The following is a 25,814-nucleotide window of genomic DNA, read 5'->3' as shown; positions in this document are numbered from 1 at the left end:
GATATGCATTCGTATTGATTGTAATGCTTAAAAGTGGAAATATGAGACTCCTGAACATCGTTTCTCTGGTAACAAAGTTTCGTAACTGAAAAAAAATAGTATATTACACACCAAGGCAAAAATGTATATGAGCTGCCGCCAAGCAGCAAACACCCTGAAGACGATGTAGAACTTTCTTCTGAGCACCCGTATCGATTTTTTCTCTTCATCCGCCAAAAATATGACGTTTTTCCGTGATTTTAGGGAGAAAAATGCAACATAACCTCAGAGGTAAAAATTGTACTTGCTGCTTATTGGCAACGTATTTTAGCATTCTTGTCTAAAAATATGCTTCCATCGATTTCAGCTTGAGAGACAACCATGCAGAGAATATCACAATACTTTTCCTACAAGCAGTACATGCGATTTTTTACCCAGAAACAATGTTTCACTTTTTATCCTGAGAATAGACAAGAAAGTCGTACTTTTGGCGGTAGTATAAGAAAAAATTTTAATTAGTTTCGAATCATTACATCTTTAAAAACCAGCCTTGTTTATACACTTTAACGTGAGAAAATAAAAATCAACAGCTTTTTAGGGCGAACAACTATTGAATGGCGTAAGAAACGAACGATTATGAATTTTTTTTCATATGTTAACAGTAAGTTACAGTAAAATTATTCAAGAAATCGAACACTTAAAAAAACTATATACTTAAGATTTGAGAAAACAGAAAAAATCAGAAAGAAAATACAGCAATAGGCAGATTAAAAACAGTATCTTACTATCTTATAAATATAAACATTTAAATGTACAAATAATTATATTAAATGTAATAAATATAACAAGACATTTTTTAAAAGTTATTTAATAAAAAGCATGAAGCAACATGATTTGAAAATTTAAAAAACACCTAACAATATTAATTATAAAACGTTTCAGGATACTGCAATGACTTTAAGTTTAATTAATCATGATACTTAAATAAACTTTATTTTAAAAGATCAAATAAGACGTCCAATGACAGTTGGTAAATAATTGAAAACAATGTCCAATGGTGATACTGTCATATTTTGTATTTACTCAAGAACAGAAATAACATTTCGACCGTTTGGACAACGTCCTGGTCCTCATCAGGTACAAAAAGCTATGAGTAATAAAAAATTCTTTACAATACAAAGTTTAATGAAATACAATAAACACAGTTTTATATGTTATAATATTTGTATAAACACAAAAATTAAGTTGAGTGTATAACATACCTCTGGCTCTTACGAAAGTGACGTAAACTCGTAATGTAGTCAGAGTTTCAAGTTAAGCTGCTATTATACTCTGCACATACACAAATGACATAGTACACGCACGCAATACAATCAAATAAGAATTGCAACCAGTTTTTTGTGAGAAGCGCATCAACAGTACATGTTTTTCTAATACTATAAATGAAAGGAGCCCTTAAATAATGTACATTAAGATAGTCTACTTTCCCAATTGACTTAACGAGAGACTTATAACAATTTTTCAATTTCTCTGTATCTTGTTTTCTATTAATATTATTATCGAAGTAATGTGTATTTAACATTTCGAAAAAAAGGCGCTTTTTGTAATTTTGTTCTGTGACTAAAATTTTTACTTTATCAACATTGAAGTTACATGTAAATTCAATGCTATGTTGTGATAGTAAAGTTGTTTATAACTTTGAACATAACTTTTCACCTGTGGTAGAATTAATATATTCCAATAGTATACCAATAATATAGTATGCACTTTGAATTTTAAACGTCTGGGATATGAATTGTAAGCGATTTTACAAAGGAAAGTGATATTATTTTTTGTTCAATTCGTATATAACTTTTTTACTTGACATATACTGGCATTAAATAAAGCTTAAATACTTAATTTATATTTTTAATAGTTGTTTCGCGCTGTGGCTGGCTTTTATATTTGTTATTTTGTTAAGCCACAAAGCCCCTTGACACCTGTTCGCCCCTGCCGCTGCTAACTCTGGCCACCAATTTCATGATCATACGGAAACGACGTCCACGTACATTTGCCATATTATTTAAATTTATAATACTAGCAAATGATGTCTACTTACATGCATACGTATGTGTATCGGTTCATTTGTTAAGTTTATATATCATCGCAGTTTTCTAAAAAAATAGATTTAACAACCAAATAGCATGTATACGTAAATGTGTGTGGGTAGGTATCAGAAACTGCGATGATTAGTTGGGTGGGAGTAAGATTCCACAAAAATAGGTAATAGTGTAGGGGGCAGCTGATTTACCCCCTCCCCCTCAGCCCCCTTACCACCGCTCAATTAGTTTTTACACCTGTTCCCCCTCCTCATTCTCTATTATAGCTTTCCTTAACCCCCGAAGTTTCCCTCGCACACCCTAAAACAAGTAAAAATTGTTTTTATTTCAATGGCAAACTAACCCAATAAAATTCATGATTACCCTCTCCACTGCCCCCTCACCACCGCGCAATTTGACCTTGCACCTACTTGTCACCCCTCATTTTCTTCTCAAGCTTTCTAGCTATCAGGTTCACCCAGCGCAGACCTTGAAGAAGATCGTTGATTCCTGGTTAAATGCTAAGAGTTAAAAGAGTAATGCAGGGTCGACGGTCACCGATGTTCTTAGCCTTGCAACGAACAACTCCACTTGTGAGGTCTGCCAGTAGATAACTAACTTTGTTTAATAGTGGCCGGCTTTCGATAGTCTTTTAGTCGACAAATCATTGCTAGAGATAGTAGTGAAAATGTATTTGCTGGCAAAGTAGTTTAACATTACGTGGCCCTTAAAATAACCGATGAAAATAATGGTTAAGTTGGAAACGTAAATATTTATGATAGCCCTATTCATTATTGTACTTTATGATGGAAAGCCAGCTGCGGGTAGCTTGACTCTTACCTTCAGAGTATCTGCGTACGGAGGCCGTGCTGAAGGAAGGTACGCCACTGGCCACAAAATATATCGTCTTCGGGTTTATCCTCTGATAATAAACCACTCAGTTGGGAAAGTAGGCCTGTAGTATACCGTCTCTGTAGGTATACCGTTATGACGAGCATCTAAGAAGGAGGTTGTTGTAGCGGCCCGAACTCCTCAGCGTAGTTTTCCCTGGCTTGAAGTTGTGGCAAAATCTGCTTTGGTAGAATTTTCTCGATTAGGTCGTTTGAAAGAATTTTTTTTTTTTTTTTGGGTTACCGTGACAGCCTTTTGGCCTAGTCACCAGGGCCACCCACCCACTACGTATGTGTGGGGGTGTATTGCCGCACCCATTTCCAAACCTTTTACTGATATCATACCTAATCCATGGGCACATTTTGAGTATCTCCGGTAAAACACCTTGCCAGTTAAGCTGACACTCTCTACACCAATGGTGCATCTGGTACACCCACCACTGTGTAGCCCTTCCCTGAAGAAGACTCCGTTATCCGAGATGTCCACTCCTCACCGGTTAAGCCAGCACTTTCTGCTGAAGCATTGGATCCCTAATTAGCATTCCCAGAGAAGCCCCACGTTTCAGGGACCACTCCTCACCAATAAGGCCGGCGATTACCTATAGCCCCAACACTGTTTCGCATTCACCCAGGCCCGAAGACCTGTGGGTCAATGAAAAAATCCTGGAATTACTCTGAACGAAAATTCTACAAAAAAACCTGCCCCAAAACAGCCGGGATTACATAGCAACTTTTCCCGATAAAAGTAACGCCGCTCCAATTGAAAGAATTGCTAGAGTAGATTGTGCTCTAGCTAGACGTCTCCTGTTATAATACCCGAGACGTTGCAGTCCAGAACGCCATTTTTTTGTGGCACTTACCAACCATAGTAGTTCAGGATGAAGTTCAACATAACTCGCTTGTCCATGGGTGAGCAATGTCGTCGATAGTCAGGGTACCGAGCTGCATGGCTCTCAGCTCTATACTTTACACATTGCCAGTGAACGACTGCAGTGATCAATACTTTGCTCGAGTGTATTACAACCAGAATTACTTAATTATATTGAAGGTAGCTTCAATTTTACTTCTACACCTTCTGGTGGACTCTACTAAACTATAGTAAAAAGCTAGCGTATTCTTGCAAAACTATAAGCTTATTAACTACTATTGTTAATAATTTTTTTTAAGATAAAAACTACACTATAACCATTCAGGAAGTGTCAGGAATTAGTGTGCTAAATTTCTGCATGCTCGGTTAAGTAGTTTTTGCGATTAGTGATTACAACGGTTTTTGCGACTTTGTTTTATGTATCAGTAAGATGACATGTATAAAATGATATGTAAATCGAAAGTACTTCGTAAAGAAATATTGCAACATGAAAAATGTAGTAATTTGTTAGAATTTTTCAGGTAGAATATAATAAAACTATTAAAAAATTGTTTCAAAAAGTGAATCGCTTTGTAAAAAAATTTTACATTACGTTACGTGTCCCTTTATATTTCCATAGATACGATATAATCATTACAATATATTTATAAAAAATGAAAATATTTTAATAAAACACACACACAGACACATTTATTACATATTTTTGTTCTGCATATAATATTTTTGTGTAAATATATATATATATTTTTTGTATATTATAGTGCTTTCCGTCCGGCTCCTACAAAGGGCACTACACAAGGCCCGTAGCACTTGGGAGAAGGTAGAAAAGAGAGATGCGAGACCTCCTATTAATGGGAGGGGGTAGGGGGAAATTAGGCAATTTTTCTGCGAGAAGGTCGCCTACATCTACCTCCTCGGTGAGCATTGTGTAGTAAAAAAGCACATAAGAAAGTTCATAGTGTATATATATAATAAAAATATATGAATAAATATGAGTGCATTTTATTTAAATATTATTATAAATATATTATAATGATTACATCGTGTGTATGAAAATGTAATATATATATACTAGTACAGCTTCGCCCCTCTGCGCACTTTGCACGCCAACCTCCAGCGTCAGAAGTTAAAACTTCCTTTTTGTAAAACTTAATTTACTTGAAATTCATTTATATTACTTTTATTCCATTCTTTTAAGGTATTGAAAAATCACAAATGTAAGAATCAGTTTGTTTCAGTATTCCTTGCCAAGTATAAAAACTAATATTTGAAATTTTTTATGTACATACTATATTTGTATTGACGTATTTAATACTACAAATTTTGTTCATGGTATTATTTTTCAATAAAATACACTTTAATTAACATTCTGAAATAAATTATATTAACATAATGTCAAAAAATAGGTCAAATGGAACAAGTATTAAAATCAAAAGCTTCTCAGATTTATTAGATGTTTACGTTATAGTTAGTTTTTGTAAAAACAATATTTAAGCAATTAAAAATTCAAATAGTAATCTTAAACTAAATTAATTTTTTAATAGAATTATAAATTCTAGTCATTATGATAAATGAGGTTTTGAAAATCTAACAAAAAATTTATTTGAAATTCATGATTTATTTGATATCTTACGAAAATCATTTGGAAAACAAAAAAAATCTGTCGTAATAATGATAAGAGTATTGATAAAAACAGAAATTTAAGCCAATTGCTCAACAATACCACAACTCAAACACACGCACTTAATAAAAAAAACTTCTGAGAAACCATATAATATAATAATCGATTATTACTCAGAAAAAGATCTTTTTAAAAATAAAAAAATTCAATTCCTTAAAAAATGAAAGTAAAATTCGATTAGAAGTTGACGATTTTATAAGTAATACGTTAATCATCAAACAAAAAAGAAAGTCTTATGATGATTCAAAATTTAATAGTTCTAAACCTAAACAATTCAAAAACTCTTTAGATTATAGTTTATATTAAAGAGATGGTAAATAATTATTCAAAATTTTTTATCTTTTTTTGTACAGTAAGGACTAATTTCATTTTAAAACAAAATTGACGATAGTTTAAAATATCTTAAAAAATGAAACTTTTATGTCAGTTTCATTTTTGGAAATAAATATTTCAAAAAAGTAAGAATTCGGAAAATTATTTTGAAATATTTATTAACTCAGAAACTTCGGGTACGTCAATTGAAATACAAAGTTCTGTGGATATAATAAATCTACACATTTCAATTATTGTTTAAAATTCTATTAACGTGTTATGTTTTGGTGATTGTTTAAATGATTTGAAATTGAATATTTAATTCTCAGGAACTGTGGATTCAGGTATATTCAAGTTATTGTGTTATTAATATAGTGGTACTGAAAGAGAACGTACTGTATATATATATATATATGTGTGTGTGTGTGTGTGTGTGTGTGTGTGCGTGCGTGTGTGTGTGGGTGGGTGTTGGTGTGTGTGTGCGCGCGCGCGCGCGTGCGTGTGTGTTTTATTAAAATATTTTCATTTTTCATAAATATATTATAATGATTATATCATTTCTATGGAAATATGAAGGGACACATAACGTAATGTAAAATTTTTAGATCGAAGTTCTTTATGTAGCGTACTGGGGGGGCTGGAATTTTAAAACCGATCTTACCCCGTCGCCCTTACTATCAGTCCCCTACACACTTCCCTTCGACCTATATCTTCCAACCGTGCTACGCTTGTCTCCTGCACACCTCGGCCTACCATTCCCCTTCACACTCCGAAGCAATTAATTTTTGAACGAATTTTAATTTTCTATTCCCACAATAATTTTTATTTAACTTCGAATTTTTTCTTTTACAATCCTTATGAAAAAAAAAACACTCCAAGAATGAGTTTTTAACCCTCAACCTCTTGCATACAAGTCGAGTATCTTACCCACTCTGCTGCGAGCACTGCCGACTATAGGATTTCGGTTTCTTGTACTTATCGTGTGATTCGTAACTTATTTTTCATTTTTATTTGCATTTACTGATAATACATTCAATTGATGATTATATAAAAACGAAGTTCTTTATGTCGCGTTCTTGGGGGACTGGAATTTTAAAAACGAAAGATTTCCATAAAACGGAATTCGCTTAATAGAAGTGTCTTCCTCCTAAAAAAAAACTTTTTTTCTAAATAAAAAATTAAAAAAAAAAAAAAATTTAATTAGCACAAGTATGGTTATGTAGATTAATTCAAATAAGGCGCGTTATTACACATTAAATATTAGAATTTTATGCATTTGGTGCATAAAATACCGACCGATTTCTTTTAAACCTGATGTTTTTTGGCATTAAGATAATGCTAATAATAACTGTTATGAATAAATTTATTTCTAATTAAATAAATTATTAAAATAAACATATACAATAAAGTTGCAGAACGTGTTAATGGTTTTTATAAATATATAAATTATTAAATCAATAATAAATAAATTATGTAAGATCATTAAATATGTACATTTCGAGTTACATATCATTTTAATGGTTTTTAAGGGCGCTTATTTTAAATTTGATAAACAAATAATGGCAAAATGTCATTAAATATTTATATAAAAATAAAACAAAAATTGTATTAATCGGCTATACAATTGCAAAAAAAATTAAGTAAGAAAAAAAATTAAAGAAAAAAAAGTAATGAAATGCAATATGAAAACAAAATTAAATGAAATCAAAAAAGACATGAAAAAAACAATGGAATAAAAAAAAATGAAATAAAAAAAGGGAATAAAAAAAAAGATTAAATAGAAAAATAAAAAAAGAAATGAAATAAAAGAAATACAAAAAAATAAGAAAAAAAGTAATGAAATATGAAAAAATAATGAAATGAAATATGAAAAAATAATGAAATGAAATATGAAAAAATATTGAAATGAAATATGAAAAAAATAATGAAATGAAATATGAAAAAAAAAAAAAAAATAAGAAATGAAAAAAAAACAAATTAAAAGAATCAAACCAGGGGGTATAAATGGGTCATGGGACCCACGGTAAGAACGAAGTTCTTTAGACATGAGATAAGTATAAAGGCACACAATTTCTCAGGTAACAAGGGGGTCGCCAGACCCATAGGAAGAACGAAGCTCTATAAAAATAAGTACTGCGTTCATGTAGTTCACTGAAACAGAAACTTGAAAGGCGAATTTAAAAAAATAAGGAAATTTAGTTCAGTACTCACGATAGCTGAACTTCGTGAGTACGTCATACATAAGTACAGTACTTACGAAGTTCGACTATCGTGAGTACTGAACTGAATTTTCTTATTTTTTTAAATTCGTTTTTCAAGTTTTTGTTTCAGTGAACTACATGAATGCAGTACTTATTTTTATAAAGCTTCGTTCTTCCTATGGGTCTAGCGAACCCCTTGTTATCTCCTCAGTGGATTTAGTGTAGTTTTTATCTTAAAAAAATTATTAACAGTAGCAATAAATAAGCTTACAGTTTTGCGAGAATACGCTAGCTTTTTTCTATAGTTTAGTAGAATTCGCCAGGTGGTGAAGAAGTAAAATTGAAGCTACCTACAATAAAAGTGGTAGTATTATCGAATATAACTACGCTGGCGTTATTTTTCATCATCCGGTAAATGGCATCTTTCAAAGTAATTCTCATTTAATTGAACAACACGGATTCAGCGATTTTTCTACTTCTCGACACAGTCTTGAAACTCACTTTTAAGGATGGCCTTGAGTTCTCTCCTCGCATTATTCTTAACTGCATTTTGTCATTGAATCACTATTTTTTCAGGTTCATAACCATAAAACCCATGGCTCATCACCAATAATAACCTTTCTCAGCAACGCATAATCATTATTGACCATTTTTAAGTTGTCCTGTGCAATTTCTAAGCGTAGATGGAGCTGAAACTAGCCCCACGCCGGAGCAGCCTCACCAGGGACGAATCAGACCTGAGAGACCCCGGGGCTAAAAAATTTTTTTTTTGTTCTGATCCATTCAAAAAACGCTACATATATTTGCGATGCTCCCATTTGCAATCCCTGCAACTTTTTAAAGCCGTAAAAAGTCGTCAGGCTGGGAAAACGAGGAGTTTTCCGTAGATACTTACATACGCGGATGCAAAAAAAAAATAAAATAAAAAATCATAACTTTTTTTTGGGCTCTTGTGCCACCTTGGAAATTGATAGAATGTGTTTTTATTACTTCTATAAGCGATCCCAATTAGTTTGTCAAGCCTTGTAAGACCACCAGGCTTGGAAAATGATGAGTTTTCCGCCGATACGCAAATACGCATATACAAAAAAATCAGAAAAAAATTTATAACTTTTTTTTGGGCTCTCATGCCACCTTGAAAATTAATAGAATATGTTTCTATCACTTCTATACACGATACCTACAAGTTTTCCAAGCCTTGTAAGGCCGCCAGGCTTGGAAAATGATGAGTTTTCCGCCGATACGCAAATACGCGTATACAAAAAAATCAGAAAAAAATTTATAACTTTTTTTTGGGCTCTTGTGCCACCTTGAAAATTAATAGAGTATGTTTCTTTTACTTCTACACACGATCCCAATTTGTTTGTCAAGCCTTGCAAGGCCACCAGGCTTGGAAAATGATGAGTTTTCCGCCGATACGCAAATACGCGCATACAAAACTCATAATTTTCTACGCTTAGCGGCCTTGCACAGCTAAAAAAATCCAAAGAAATAGTAAGTGTATATACTAGAAATATATTGTATCTGTTTTCATGGTAACACAAGAGCACCAACAAAAGTTATGATTTTTTCCCTATTTTTTCTGTATATGCAGATACGCGTATCGGCAGAAAATTCTTAACTTTGCATGACTGGCAGCCTTCCACGGCTTTGCAAATCCATAGAAAGTGTCTACAGGAGGAATAAAAACGTATTCTATTTATTTTCATCGTGGCACAATAGCTCTAAAAGAAGATATTAATTTTTTCCCCATTTTTTCCCTAAACGCGTACATGCGTATTGGCGGAAAACTCTTAATTTTTCATGTTTGGCTACCTGTAAAGGCTTAGCAAACAAGTTAATACCGTGTATAAAAGTAATAGATACATATTTGTTTAAGTTCCAAGGTGGCACAAGAGCCCAAAAAAAAGTTATAAATTTTTTTCTGATTTTTTTGTATACGCGTATTTGCGTATCGGCGGAAAACTCATCATTTTCCAAGCCTGGCGGCCTTACAAGGCTTGACAAACTAATTGGGATCGCTTATAGAAGTAATAGAAACATATTCTACCGATTTCCAAGGTGGCACAAGAGCCCAAAAAAAAGTTATAAATTTTTTTCTGATTTTTTTGTATACGCGTATTTGCGTATCGGCGGAAAACTCATCATTTTCCAAGCCTGGCGGCATTACACGGCTTGACAAACTAATTGGGATCGCTTATAGTAGTAATAGAAACACATTCTATCAATTTCCAAGGTGGCACAAGAGCCCAAACAAAAGTTATGATTTTTTTTTTTTTTTTTTTTGTATCCGCGTATGTAAGTATCTACGGAAAACTCTTCGTTTTCCCAGCCTGACGACTTTTTACGGCTTTAAAAAGTTGCAGGGATTGCGAATGGGAGCATCGCAACTATATGTATCGTTTTTTGAATGGATCAGAACAAAAAAAAATTTTTTAGCCCCGGGGCTTCTCAGGTCTGATTCGTCCCTGGTGAGGCTGCTCCGGCGTGGGGCTAGTTTCAGCTCCCTTAAGCGGAGCTGTTCTTGCTCTGGTATCAACTTTGCATACACGTGTTGTTTGCAAATTTGAGGTAAAAATTTCCCAAATTATAGTAATTGATATTTCAAGATCTTCTTCTAGTTTCCGCACAGTCATACAACGATCTCGTTCGATCGTAAGTCGCACCCGCTCAATATGATCTAATGTTTTTGTCGTTAAAGGTCAGCCAGAGTGAGGGTCACTATCGACAGAAGTACGGCCTTCTTTGAAACGATTAAACCACTTTTCTATTTGTATTTTGCTTATACACTAACTAGCGACCCCCTGTCTCGGCTTCGCCCGAGACTTACAAAATGGAACAACGTAGTGTGTTGACATGTAATGTGAAACGTTTCGGTAAGAAATTTTACATCTATTCCTGACACTACTCCGAATAAAAATCTTCTTATAAAAACATATTTGTTCGGAACTCATACAGTTTGTTTGGTCAAATAATAAGCTATAAAAGATGAAAAAAAATATAGTTATGCTGAAAAGTACCGTGCGTTCTTTATGTCATAAAATCATCATTAGGCATAAGGGGCCGTTGATTTGCAGTTTTTCCCGTATAATTTACGAGAAGGGCTATTTATTAAAGTTGTTTAGATTAAAAACCCCGAAAAAATAAATCCTAAAAAATTTTTTTTTTCTTATCTCACAACTTTATTACCAGAGCAACAAAGTCCTGGAGCTTAATCTCTACATTTTGTTTAACTACAAAAATCCAAATACATTTTCTACTTATTTAAAAAACTGAAAAATTTAAGAGATTACTGTGAGGGTACAATGATAAGCTGATCTCTCACGTAATGAATTCTTCATTTGTTGATTTTGACGCTGCTGTTCCAATTTCAATAAATTTTCAACGTCAGTTTCTTGACGCCTGAAATTGTATTTATCAGATACATTTGAACTTTTCCTCTCAATTCATCTTCTTTTGACATTTGGCATTCTTAAGACTTCCGTGACCCTTCAAGGCTGTTTTCTGTCAACTTTGTTAAGATCTAATATAATTGTTGGCAAGGTAGTTCGACATCCGATGGCCCTAAAAAAAAGGTGAGCTTCTTAAGTAAACTCTTTCTTGACTGAAGTTAAGAGCAACTGTGAATGCCTGGATAACTTAGAGTGATCTCCTCTGGCCTGCCACCAGACTGATTATGAGAAAAATTATAAAGTCCGAAGCTTTGAAGATAGTTATAATACTCTTTCCCAACGTCTTCTGGTATAACGTCGAAGACGTTGGTGTCTAAAGCATTTTTTTTTTTGCAGACTGAGTTGTTTTGGTGATTTAAGATGGGGAGATAGGTTCGTGATGCTTACTCAATGGTAACTGTCCCGTTGGCTCAAGTTTTTTTTCCTTCATAGATGTTAGGTTCACCCAGCGCAGACCTTGGAGAGGATCGGTGATTCCTGGTTACATGTTTAGAGTCGAGGGGGTAATATAGGATCGTCAATGGCCGGGGTCCCCAGCCTTGCGAAGAACAACTGCGCTCGTGACGTCTGCCAATGAATGACTGAGTTGTTTACTAGTGGCCGTCTTCAGTTAACATAATCTTTTAGTCGACGAATCGCTTCCGGAAATGTGGTAAAAATGTATTTGTTATTAAAGTAATTTAAACTTAGGTGGCCCTTAAAAGAACCGATGAGATTGATGGTTAAGTAGGGAACGTTAATACTTATAATGGCCCTGAAAAGGGCCCAGTGGTAAAATTTCTATCTATTCCTTATTATTATTCCTGATGATAAAGAGCTGGCTATGGGTAGCTTGACTTTTACCCTCGAAGTCTCTATGTACGGAGACTGTGATATAGGGAGGTACGCCGCTGACCAAAGAATATTTCGTCTTCGGAACGTTTCCCGGATAACCAACCGCTTATCGTTAGTCGGGAAAATGTGGATATGCTGTTGGGGACACGACCACTGAAAAGGTAGCCGTTGTGGCTGCCCATGCTCCTCAGGGCTGTCTTCCCTGGCTTACATTTGTGCCAAAAATTCTCTGACGGCACCAAGCAGGATGGTGAAACGGCCACATAACTGTGAAGTGTTGAAGTAGGTTGTGCTCTGGCTAGATACGTCTCCTGGTATTCCACTAGACGTAATCGGTTATAATAATTTTATTTTGGTGGCACTTGTCATTCCTGGAAATTCAGGGTGAATGTAGACCTAGGTCACTTGCCCATTAGAGAATATAGAGAAGAGTGTCGTTGGTAACCGGGATACCCAGCTGAGACTTTCATCTACATCCTCGATGCAGCTTGATGAACTGCCGGTAGATAACTACAGGATTTTCTGAGACGCTTCAGCGTATTATAACCACACTTATTTAATTCTGTTGTAGGTAGCTTCAATTTTATGTCAACGCCACCTAGCGGATCCTACTGAACTTAAGTGGAAAGCTGGCGTATTATTGCAAAACTTTGAGCTTATTTATTGCTATTGTTATTTAATTTTTTAAGATAAAAACTATACTAAAACCATCTAGGAAGTTTCAAGAATCAGTATGCAAAATTTCAGCAAAATCGGTTCAGTAGTTTTTGCAGTGAGCGATTACAACGGTTTTAGCGACTTTGCTTTATATATGAGTAAGATTCCGAAAAGCCTTTTGCATTTCCTGAATAGTTTCAGAACTCGTTTTTGCGATCTGAAAGCAAAATTTAATGCATTTTCGTTGATCCTGCTATTCAGTCTTTTTTAATTGTCACAAAATCCGCTTAACTTAAAAATAACTTTGTAAACAAAGACGCACTGTGCATAAAATATGCGTCCAAAATGTATTAGGTCGCTTGAACACTACGGCATGGAGTTGTAGAGGTAGGCCTAATACTTCCAAGACATACCTTATATATTATTTTTCTAGAGTGATAATCTTGTTGAAATCAAAAAGAGGTTTATCACTATTGTGAAAGCTGTGCCATTGCATAAGGTTTAAATTATTTGCAAAATAAGGATTAGCGAATCTGTAGTTCAGTTGGTACTGTTGTATGAGTGAGATGTAAAAATAAATTTTAGTTTAAGGCAATAACTTTAACATAAACTGTGGTAAACATGAAATAATAACTTTTTGTACAGACACATGATCGATTAAAATTTTTTACATATTCCCAATCGTCTGCATTCTTAGTATTGACTGCATTTTTATTAATAACTTGTGGGTCAACTTTACATAAAACCTAAATTTTGACAATTTTTTATGAGACACCATGTTTAAATTAAGATTTTTTTTTCATTTCTCGCCCTCGAAGGCACCTCAAGGTCTTGAAACTCCAGAGTGAGTATTTGTGTACTTAAATTAATCCGAAGTAAGATTTATTTAAAAATCTTGTATATTATTTTATATACGATAGTTATACCTTATAATATTATAGCATGTTCCTCACCAAAATGAAAAATTAAAACTCATTTGAAACTCTAAATTTTTACTTGGCCTTTCTGGGATATTTTGAATTCTGTACCAAACGTTGTAACTTCTTTTAGCTAAATCTGCACCACATGTGTCAAGAACTGGAATTCAACAGTTAAAATAATCTTTTTTTAACGAAACTTCGGAAGTAGAAGGTTGCTTAGCAAAAACATAAGAAAAAAGTTGTTGAAAGTCTAAGCCATAGGTAAAGCTTAATTAAAAGGTTAACAGGTGAAAAGCAAGCTTTTATTTTTATCTAGCTTTTGCAAGTTCTTCCGCTTATGCATGATGGACAATATATAAAATTAGCTGCATTTTGAATTTTGAACATTTTCAAATCTTAAATTTACAAAAGTTTATAGTATTCCTACTTGTTACAGCACCTTTGTTATAAGTTTTCTGACAAAAGAAGTAGTTTTCAGAAGTAATAACTTTTTTGGTATAATTTTTTAAATTTCACACTATACGTTAATACATGAAAAACACATAAAATAATATTTTTGTCTAGAAAACTATAACCTGTTTTCTTAAATAAATGAAAAAATAACTTTTCATCTAAAATTAGGATACGGCATATATGTTAATGAAGCCTAAGCGTTTGGCGTTCAATGCTACTAGTTAGCAGAGGCTGTCTCTTTTTGTCTGCAGACTTTATATGCTTAGCATAGTCCCGTCAACCCTAGACATCAAAGCCTAAGCTACCCATTTCCTATTATTTACCATCTCAGCGCCACATATCGCAGGCCACCGCACACATACGCACGCACACACACGTGCACGCGCGCGCAATCACATGTATGCAATTTATAATTTTTTTTGCTAATACCTTTACTAATCTTTCTCTAATTTTTTCTAGTATGACAAAGTCATTTATAGACGTAGCTCATCTTAAGCACGACTGAACATAATGTTACGTTTAAGATATTTATTTATGCTTTGTCTCTGTGTCGGTCTGTTTTTTGTTTTATGCGAAAGATGAAGAAGCAACAATAGAACATCCGATAACACTGGTAGCCGAGAGAACAAGAAAAAGAGATAGAATTATAGAGCATTGTCAGAAAGACGCGTTGTTGTATAATTTGTAGAGAAATATGAATATATGTTATATGAGAAGCAAGATATGTAATGAATAAGGCCATAATTAATATTGATGATATTAATGTTGTAGTGAGTTTTTAAAAAAATGCGTCAATGTCAGGAAGTAAGCGGGAAGTGTGAGCATGTTATAAGGAATGGAGTTGGTATGCTTAGAATAAAGGTTAATGAGAAGCAGGCGAGAATTGAATTGAATTGAATTTATTTAATACAGAGCTAAGAGCTAGTCACTCTTTGTAGCTCGGCTTGTTATGCAATTACATATCTCAATATAGTAGGAGCCATTTGCAGCCTACTCCCAGTCTAATTCATAGTAAAAACTGATAAAATAAATCAATAAGTAAATAGATATAAAAATAAATAAATAAATAAATAAATAAAAAATAAATAAGTACGTGAATAAATAGATAAAAGTTTACATAATATATCGTATCACAGTTAGTAAAATCTGAGTAAGATGCATTAAAAACAGTTTACAATGAGGCAAACAAGCAAAGAACATGTGTGTTTCATATTGAAGAACATAATAGTACGCTATAATTTCACAGACCACAGTACACTAAACTAAATAACACAGTATCACAGCACAATTCCCACACATCAGCGCAGCAGCACAGCAATCAGCAATTAGTCCAAAGAAAAAAGTCTTCCCAGTAGAAACAAGGCAACCTTCCTCCTAAAGCATGGCTCCCTTAGGCAGTCACAAATCTCTCCAGGCAGCCCATTCCACAGAAAGAGTCCTTATAAAAGTCGGTCCTTGCCCAAGGAACAAGGAGATCAGTAGACAAAGTCCTCTTGGATCCAACAGTGTCACTGGACCGATAGCAAAACTTCTCCAACAGGTATCGCGGCCTTCCAGTAGTCAAGATGGAACCAAGCAGAATAATGCACATGTAGTCTCGACGCACATTATAAGGCATAAGTCTGAGTCGCCCGTACGTTGGTGTGATGTGCTCGTGCTTCCTCAGAACCGTGGCAAATCTGATTGCAGCATTCATACTTCGCCGCATTCTAACACACAGCTCAGATGACAGGCTAAGAAACAAGCCAACACAATAGTCGTAGTACGGAAATACGAGCGACTTAAGCATGAGACGGACTTCTGGCACCAGAGAATCACTACATCTGCGAAGCCGAGAGAGAGCAGCGTAGCTTTTTCTTGAGGTTTCAATTGTTTGGTGTGACCAAATCAGAGTGCAGTCCAAGGTAACACCAAGAATCTTGATTGTATCGCCGCATTCCAAGCTATCATCACCAATACGCACAGTGTGTGGGCCGTCCTCCCGGATGCGGCTCATGAAGCCGTGCGTAGCAAACCAGGCCGCTTGGGACTTGCCAAGACGGTTCCTAAGGCCACATGCCAGGGAACACCAGTTGAGGGCGCCGAGATCCTTATTTATCCTGTCAACCAGCAGAGGTCAGTCACAATAGCGCCGGTGGATAAAGATTGTGACATCATCGGCGTAGAGATGATACTTACAGTGCTTCAAAACGGAGGGCGCATCGTTAATATAAAGGGAGAAGATTAGTGGGCCAAGAACACTCCCCTGTAGAACTCCCAAACCACGGGCAAGAGGCTGTGATCTTTCACCTCTCACGCCCAAGACCACCTGCTGCCAGCCAGTGAGGTAAGAAGTGATCCATCCACAAGACGAATCAGAAAATCCCATTCTTTGGAGTTTCTCCGATACAAGGTTAATGTTAACACAATCAAAGGCCTGCGAGAAGTCAATTATCTGCATAAGAGCAGTGTGTGTACTGTGATGCTTCTTAAAGCCCGATTGGAATGAATCCAGCAAATCAGCATGATCAACATATTCCATGATCTGCTCCGCAACCAGACTGATTGGCCTCAAATGTTCAATCTCAGTCGGCAGTTTGCGCTTAGGTACTAGTCGAACCAAAGCCAGCTTCCAAGTTTCAGAAAACTCACACGATTGCAGCGAGCAATCGAAGATGTGCATCAGTATCGGCAGTATTACAGTGAGACAGGCCTTGATGTAGCTTAATGGTATATTGTCAGCTCCAGGCACGTTCGAACCCGCCGAGTTAATCGCCCTCAGAATGCTTTCCGACGTAACGTGGGAAAAGTAGAAGCGACTATCTGGAGACACATGCGCAAATGGACGCAGGTCCCGCAATGGTTCAGCATGGTGAAGTCCGACAAAATACTTATTAATCTTGTCACAGCTGGCGGGAAGATCAGACCGCTCATTGGTACCCGATGTCGCACCCAAATCTCCAAGGCATCTCCACAACTCTGTCGCACTCCTTGAATTCGCGATTCTCATCGAGTAATAAACAGATACTGCGCACCGCGTATCGTGTCGCACCTGGTTTCTCAGCCACTTGTAAGCCGCGTGATCGGTAGATCTACTGTACCGCCTATAAACGCTCCATGCTCTGTTCCTTGATTGTATCAGGCATCGCAGCTCATGGGTGATCCATGGTGAGATTTTCTTTTTTGCAGTGCAAGTCCGGTATGGGGCATGAGCGTCATATAGTCGCGTCAATGACTCCTTAAAAACACTGACTTTCTGATCAATATTGTTTTTTTTTTTTTTTTTTTTTTTTTTTTTTTTTTTTTTTTTTTCATATTATAGTGCTCTACGTCCGGCTCCTTTTAATAAGGGCACTACTATGGGCACTTAGCACTTAGGAGAAGGAAGGGAAGAGGGATGGAAGGCCTCCCATTACTGGGAGGTGGGTAGGGGCAAATTAGGCAATTATTGCTGCGAGGAGGTCGCCAAAACCTTCCTCGAGGAGCATTGCGTGGTGAAAAAGCACATGTGAGAATCACAGAGATACTTGCCCGAGAAAGTCGCACTGGCCGGGAATCGAACCACGGTCTCCCGCGTGCCAATCCTCGACCTAGCCGACTGAGCCACCGCGCGCTCTAGATCTATATTGTTAAGACAGTGTATCGCGCCCCAATCAATCCGCCTCAGATCATCATGGAATTGGTCGGAGTCAAACCCCCGAAACGAGCGGCGCACAGTGGTATGCTGCACATGCTGAGGCACATCAAGCGACAGAGAGGCCAGCAACAAGTCATGCCAGGAAATGCTAGGATGGGACATCTGCGTGTGGCTCCTAACACTCTACACAGCACTGACACATATATAGTCAATGGTCGAGTGCGAGTTCCCCGCGTGATGGTTAGGCAAAAAGTCAAGCGGCTCAAGACCACAAGCCGTTAAGGAACCACGTTGTGTGCGACGAGTATTGGTACCTGCCATCCAGTCGATGTTGAAGTTCCCCATGAGGATAACCGCATCATTGGGAGAATTGCAATTTAATATGGCCTCCTCAACATCAGACCAGAAGCCTCCCTTTGGCGGCAAATAGACCACTCCAACGAGCACCCTCACCCGCTGAAGACGGAGCAACACAAACAGGAACTCAGGTCTCTTGGTATACGCAGCAGGGCATATAGAAGGGCACACAACATTGCAAGGAATCGATTCGTGCACGAATAATGCAACACCACCGCTATCCAGTCTTTCCCACACGGTCAGCTCTAAGTATTGTGTACCCATCTATCATAACTTGATTAGACAAAGAACCATGTGTAAGCCACGATTCACTAACAGCGAGTAAGTGCAATCGATGCCACCGCACAATACTCAATACGTCCGCGAAATGCGGCTCAAGTGACTGCGTGTTGATATGGCCAATTTTGAACGATATAGAGTAATAAGAATCAGTAAGACAGATGCGACTAGCAATGTCTACGCAAGCTAGTGCGTCGAACAGCGTCATTTCTTCACTAACTATCAAAAGTAGTGAGATATATTTTTAGTTTACACTTCATTGAAAAAATAAACAACTGTAGCAAAGCTGCTTTGTAAACAGCCTAAGATCTTCTCCGTTGCCACTTCCACCACTATTCACCAACCTCCACGGCAAGTGTGTCCATCGGCATCATGACTAGCAAACTCGGAGTCAAGCTAAGGAAAAATACCTTATGTAGAGGTAGGAGTAAGCGCCAGAAGAGTATGAGTCGATCGTTCAAGTATGTAGTGCGGGCCAGTGCACAAGAGAGCCAAAGGAGAGCGAGAGTGGGTCTGCGTACGGGAAAGGTGGGGAGGTGTGCGAAGGAGTTGAGTTAAATTTATTGATGTCAACAATGGATTTAAAGTCCAACAACGCTGAGGGGTAATAAAGTAGCTAATTTTGAAACCTTACGTTGTAAAAAAAAATTTTTGAAGACTCTGTAAACGTCCATATTGATTTCCAAAACATGCCACACTAAATAAAAAATTTTTTTTACTAATTCTTTTCAAGATACAGTTAAAAAAACGAGAAAATTAAGGTTATGCTTGTGCATGTTCTAACCCTTCTCTAATTGTGCGCCTTGATTATTTAGTTCCCCTTAAGAAAAACTCGTCAAAATCAATATTTTCTGCCAATTTTGCTTCCCTTTGAGATACAGCGTTTTTCCTTGTATTCCAAGGTTAGGTACTCATATGTGCACTTTATGCACGTTTATTCGTGTCCATATCGACGTGTGCGTGGAAGACTATCACAGCATCAAGTCATTCCGTGTTATTTCAAATGGCGTGACGTCACGCAGTGATAGTTTTCCATGCACACGTCGATGCATGCATATAAAAGTATAAATAGTAAAGGAAAACGATTTTCAGAATGTTTTTTTTTTTTTTAAGACTTCGAAGAGATCAAGCAACGTTTAGTGTTAGGCATTAGTTACCTGATAGTACCTTAGTTGTAACACAGGTTCACCTTAGCCCATATCACAGCCACGTTACGATTTCCACCATTTAGCAGTTAGTATAGAGAGATGTTATATACACATATAAAATAGAATAGAATAGAATTGAATTTATTGGGGATTAAGGACTCTGATGGCCCTACATAGTCCTGCACAGTCGGCAGGTTACATAATGATAACAACAGTAATTGTAAAATAGTAATCACAAAAAATTGTCATTGTCGTATACAAAATATAGATACATTAATTTATGAATTAAAAAAATAATAATAATAGTAATAATGTAAATAAATAGATAAATAAGTTGATGATAATGACAACACTAATTCAAGAATCAAGCAACAATAGAGAATAAGAACAGTAAGTGAGTTAACTGAAAGTAACACAAGCATGGAAAACAATTTATCGACAACGAGGTTGCACAAAACGGTGGATACAATCATACTGTACTATCGATAGGTTTAATGAAATGTCACAGGCACAGTTAGTTTGTTAGTTCACCACACTGAATCCGAAGAAGATAGTCCAAGAGCTTTTTCCTGAATTCAATAATTGTATACTAGTGGGGCTCTGCCACCTGCGCGCGCTAACCTCCTTAATGCAGTATAATCCTTCACATAGGCTTTGAGGTAGGAGGAAAAAAGTCTTGAATACAAAATTTTTTCTTTAATTAAGAAACGTCAATTTCATAAGTAATGATAATAATAACAAAGATATAACAAATACCTTTAACATAAGTTAAGTATGTTTGTTATAAAAAAATCAGATTCAGTAGGTCTCTGCTGAACAATAAAGAACGGTCTATAATAAGAATGATTGAAATATAATTATTCAAATTTATAAAAAAAAACCCTACCATAGTACTTAAGAAATTTATATAATAAATACTATTATTTATCAGTGTTTTTTTTATTCATTTTCTTTTTAGTTTACATAAATATTTTGATGAATGATGATGGGTACACATTGACATTTAATCTTCCGTTCAAAATAGTTTAATCTGTATTCTGAAAGAAGCAAGATAATAATTTATCAAACATTACTACAATGGTTGATAATAATTAAATGCTACTAAGGTTTTTTATTTACTTTTTTATGAACTCTATTATAATGTCTTTTTAATGCATTTTTTTGAAAATTTTCTTCCGCAATATTTACAAACTTCATTGTGCTCCAGGTTATGAATGTAAATGACGCCGTGAATGTATTATTTTTTGAAACTTTCGTTTACAGATAATCCAACGTATAATTTTACCGTACGTATGCTCTCTTATGTGGTGTACGTAATGCTTTGTGTTTATAACTGTATTGCATGCATTACACTCAAAAAATTTGTTGTTATGTTTATTTTATGCATTTTCACTTTTTCCGTAGTTCTAAAAACATTTGGGCAATATTGACACTAAAATTAGCTCAAAGACCTGAAATTATTAAACAAAAAGGTGAAATTAAAAATCTTGTTTTGTTTAATATTTAACATTATAAGAAAACATTTTGATTTATTAATCCCAATACAGAGAGCTTCCCTGTATTGTTACTGAAACAATCTTGAGTGTATATGTTTAGTACAGGCTTGTTGATCATCTATACTTTTTATGTATTTTACGCCAGCAATGGAAGTGCATTGAAACAGTCATAAAATCGTGTGGGGGCGAAAAAAATCGTGTGGTGGCACAGTGGACTGGCAATGGGAGGGGGGGGGCAGTGGAGGAATGTTGAGGGTCTTTTGGGGGTGGTGGGGGCAGTGGAGATATGTAATAAGTGAATCATTATTAATGATGTAAGACACATTTTATAAAGAAATTGAATGGTTCGCTTTGTGTGCAATCTTACGCTACATACAGATTTACGAGTATAAGTAAATAATCCATAGAAAACCCATTCACAACACACTGAATCGCACTGTTTCCAGTTCAATTATTCGTTAATTAGACAAATCATATTCAATATATAGAAACTTATAAGAGATTAATAGAAATACTGTTTTACCATCAGTATATTATAATAAAAATTTAGCAACGTTGTAACCAACGTTACTCCGTAGAAAATTTTATAGCATTTCTAAGTTCTATTATTATTTATTTATAAACAAAAAAGTAAATAAAGATTTTTTAAATACCAAAAGCTATTTTGATTTTTTCATGTGATTTGGCAGTTTCTTCCAAAGTAGAATTGCTGATATAAAAAATGATCTTTTGTATGCTTTCGTAGATATAGCTGGCTTAAAAAGCCCCGATACAACATTTCACTCTGATGGACGCTGATCACCCTTCGTGTTAAAGAAATCTTTTAAATACGCAGGTTCACTTTTAGTTTTTTTTTTTTTTTTTTTTTTTTTTTTTTTTTTTTTTTTTTTTTTTTTTTTTTTTTTTTTTTTTTATATCGGGTTACCGCGACAGCCTATTTGCCCAGTCGCCGGGGCCACCCACTCACCACCTATGTGTGGGGGTGTATTGCCACACCCATTAAATCCTCTCTTTTTAATTGATACCATACAAATCATACCATGGGCTCAGTGGAAGTATCTCCGGTGTAACACACCTTGTCAGTTAAGCTGACACTCTCTGCACCGGGGGGAAGTGCATCGGGTCAACTCACCACTGTGTAAACTGGGTCCGAAGCATCGGATCCAGGCTAATTAGCATCCCCGGAGAAGCCCCATGTATCAGGGGCCACTCCTCGCCGGTAAGGCCGGCGATCCCTGCCTGGCATCGGGCCGGCTAATCCCTACCTATTAGGCCCTAACACTGTTTCGCATTCACCCAGGCCCGAAGACCTGTGGAGCAAGGAAAAAACCCTGGAATTACTCTGAAGGAAAATTCCACGGAAAAACCCGCCCCGAAACAGCCGGGGTTACATAGGAACTTTTTCCGGTGAAAACAGTTTTTGAAAAAATCTGCACTCACCGGGAATCGAACCCACGACCCCTAGAACAGCGTTGTATCAGTAGCAAGCACGCTTACCACTGAGCCAACGCCGCTCTTAGGTTCACTTTTAGTTAAAATACGGTACAGTGTAATCCAGCTAAAATAATGCCTACGTGAGGAGAGTGTTAACCAACCCAAACGTTTGTAAAAAGGTTTAAGCTCCGCGTCTCGTCGTAAATGAAAGATATATCTGACGGATAGAGAGCCGAACAAACAGAGCTTCTGCACTACAGTCAACGCTGGCTAGTACGGAGATAATATCTATAGGTATATACACAATAGCGTTGGCTTGCTCATGTCACAAGATAACTCTGTATATAAAGCGCCTCTAAAAAAGTGTTACTTGAAGGAAAATAATAAATGTAAGAACAAAAATAAAAATGTTAACAAAAACGTAGAAGCGTGTCATAAACAGCTTAATACTAAAGCTAGGTAAAACCAAACGTCCTCTTAACAAAGTAGTTGTAAAGGAGCACCTTAAATTAGGACCGATCAAAGCACCGGCATAGATTATGTGGAAAGTTATAGCAAAGTCGTGAAATAGCGATACGCAATGCGTTTTGATAGTAGGAGGTAGTAGCATACAGAATTACTAAATCAAACTGAGAAGGGCAAAGAAGGCTACTAGTTCCAAGAGGCCTATGCTGAAATTGCACAGTAAGATGTTTTGGACAGCCGTGCCACAATAAGTCGCCACTCAGTAAAAGGCAAAATATATAATGCCCTGTACACAGATGTGATATATTCAGACTGATCAACATCGGAGACGAATCACAGCGCGACAAATCAGTAACTAATACATACACCTGATAACTCCAGCGTTATACTAGAATTAAATTCAAAGTAAGGGAACACAAAGGCACTAACCAAATTCAGTCAAATCAAGGCATCACGGCATTTCCGAGACGCGCGAGGGCAGCATAATTTTTGGAGAGGTCTCCATGGCAAAAGGTTCCCAAGAAAGAGTGGAAACCAAAGTGACTCCAAGCAGTCTAATGGTTTCACCAACTTCAATCAATCCACCACTAAGAGATGGGACATGATAAGCGTCACCACGAACGGTAGTTATATTTTTTCTAGATGCGAACTATACACTTTAAACTGAAAGACGAAATTAATCGATTTTAACTTTTAAAAGACTAAATCATGAAAATTATACTTTATAAAAATAAAACGATACAATTCAGTCTTTTTAAAAGACAAAATTTTATAGTTTATAATTAAAAAAAAAAAAATATCAATGTAGTCTCTGTTAAAGATTCATTTGGAGAATTGTAAGTTTAAAATTATAAAAACAACAAATCTAATCTTTTTAAAAGATAAAATTCGGTTTTTTACACTTTACAAAAGAATGTAAGTCAATGTAGTCTTTTTAAAATAACAAATTTTATGATTTATGAGTTTAAAAAAAAAGAATCTACATAAATTCTTATACGAATTCGTTTTTTTTCAGCGATGAAATTTTACCTTGTTATCTGTATAAACAAAGACAATGCAATTTAATTTTCACAAAAGATAATATTCTTTATTTTTTGAGTAAGTAAAGAGTAAATAATATATATAATAACAATATAATCGTACGCGACGTAAATAACTTATTATATAATGTATAGACGTGAGAGAAGTATTTTATACTTTTAAAAAGCAGAAAATAATAAATCTATGGAGAAATACTGTTGTAGAGAAAGTATTGCTCATACGTGTAAATCAGAAAGTTTAGTTATTTACTAAAAGAAAACTAAAATCCCTACTTTCTGAAAGACAAATCAAAAGATTTTCCTTTTTAACAAAAATAAAGACATCGATTTACTGCTAATTACATCTTAAGTTGCCAATTTATTCTTCCTAAAAGAATAAATTTATAAATTCAATTTTTTTAAAAGAAGAAAATACATTATTTCTTTTTTGGAAAGTGGAAAAACGGAATTTTTTTTTTTAGTATAAATATCATATTTTATTCTCTCGACTCTGACAATCTTGTCTTTCTACCACCTAAATTTAGTCTTTTTGTTAAGAGTGTATGGCAAAGGCTTTACGCAAATTAGTAGCCAAACAATTGTTATTCACCTAACCCGCAACACGACCCAATTTCGAATTGACAACCTTAACAATATGGCAAACTTGGCCTACTTGTCCAGAAAACTTTAAGATAAAATTATTAGCATACAAATGACAAGTGCATGACGTTAAAACCGAAAGCAAATCATTGATGTACAATGCGAATATTAGCGTTCCACACTAAGTACTCTGAGAAACACCCGAACAACGGCCAAGCCAGCCAGAAGCCAGCCAGAAGTCAAACCAGTCCTCAATTTAACTGCCTGTGATTGCCCAAAGAGAAAAGACCTGATCCAGCTGTAAGCTGAATTAGAAAAGCCAAAAGAAGAAAGCTTAATAAGTAAAAGATCGATGTTGACCTTATCGAAGGTATGCCCGAATGTCCACTAAAATCAGTAACGTGACGTCACCCGCATCCATGGATATTTCGATCTCATGAACTAGGTTAATCAAGGTAGTATGAATACTGTGATGCTTACGAAAATCTGATTGTTGGGAGTACAGTAAATTTTAGACTAAACAAAAGCTAACATTTGTCTGAGTGTTATCACCTCACCAGCGTTCGCTTCCAAACAGCCGGGAATATATTTGACAGTAGAGAACAGTCAAATATATTTAGCAGGATTGGTATGATGAAAGGCTTGGTAAACTTTAACATATGCAATGTTAACCCATCTACACCATACGCATTGGACATGGAGCTACGAAATTCCTCAAGCAAATTGAACTCAGTGATATGGTCAAAAAAGAATTAAGTCTCAAATGGTGTAACGCATAATTGGCTAGCAAAGGCTCCAGTCACCACAGAAGCCCCCACGAAGCGACGATTAAGAGCGTTTTCATTAAACGAGGTGAAAGGTGACACCCCTGAGCTCGATTATGCTGCTCCAATATTACGGCGACATCTCCATATGTCCACCAGAAGTCTATAAGGCAAAAGCCTTTCTCTATTATAAGCGTAAAGCGCATTCCTGGGCAGAATATGTACTTTGTTACGCAGTTGACAAAAAGCTACTAGATGAATATCACACCAGATTCTGCAATACAACCTCCATTCTTTGTTGCGTGCTCAAA

General features: G+C 35.7%; 1 protein-coding gene across 6 annotated transcripts in view; it reads right to left on the bottom strand.

Moving 5' to 3' along the window:
- Window positions 1-25,814, bottom strand: part of rno (PHD finger protein rhinoceros) — a 266,357-nt gene that overhangs the window by 28,494 nt on the left and 212,049 nt on the right. The window lies entirely within an intron of this gene.

The sequence above is a fragment of the Copidosoma floridanum genome, unplaced genomic scaffold (assembly GCF_036245765.1).
Source record: "Copidosoma floridanum isolate Cflo_tuat_1 unplaced genomic scaffold, Cflo_Japanese_pri ptg000006l, whole genome shotgun sequence".
Lineage (NCBI taxonomy): Eukaryota > Metazoa > Arthropoda > Insecta > Hymenoptera > Encyrtidae > Copidosoma > Copidosoma floridanum.
The sequence above is the reverse complement of the archived record's forward strand: the minus strand, read 5'-3'. Positions and strand labels throughout refer to the sequence as shown.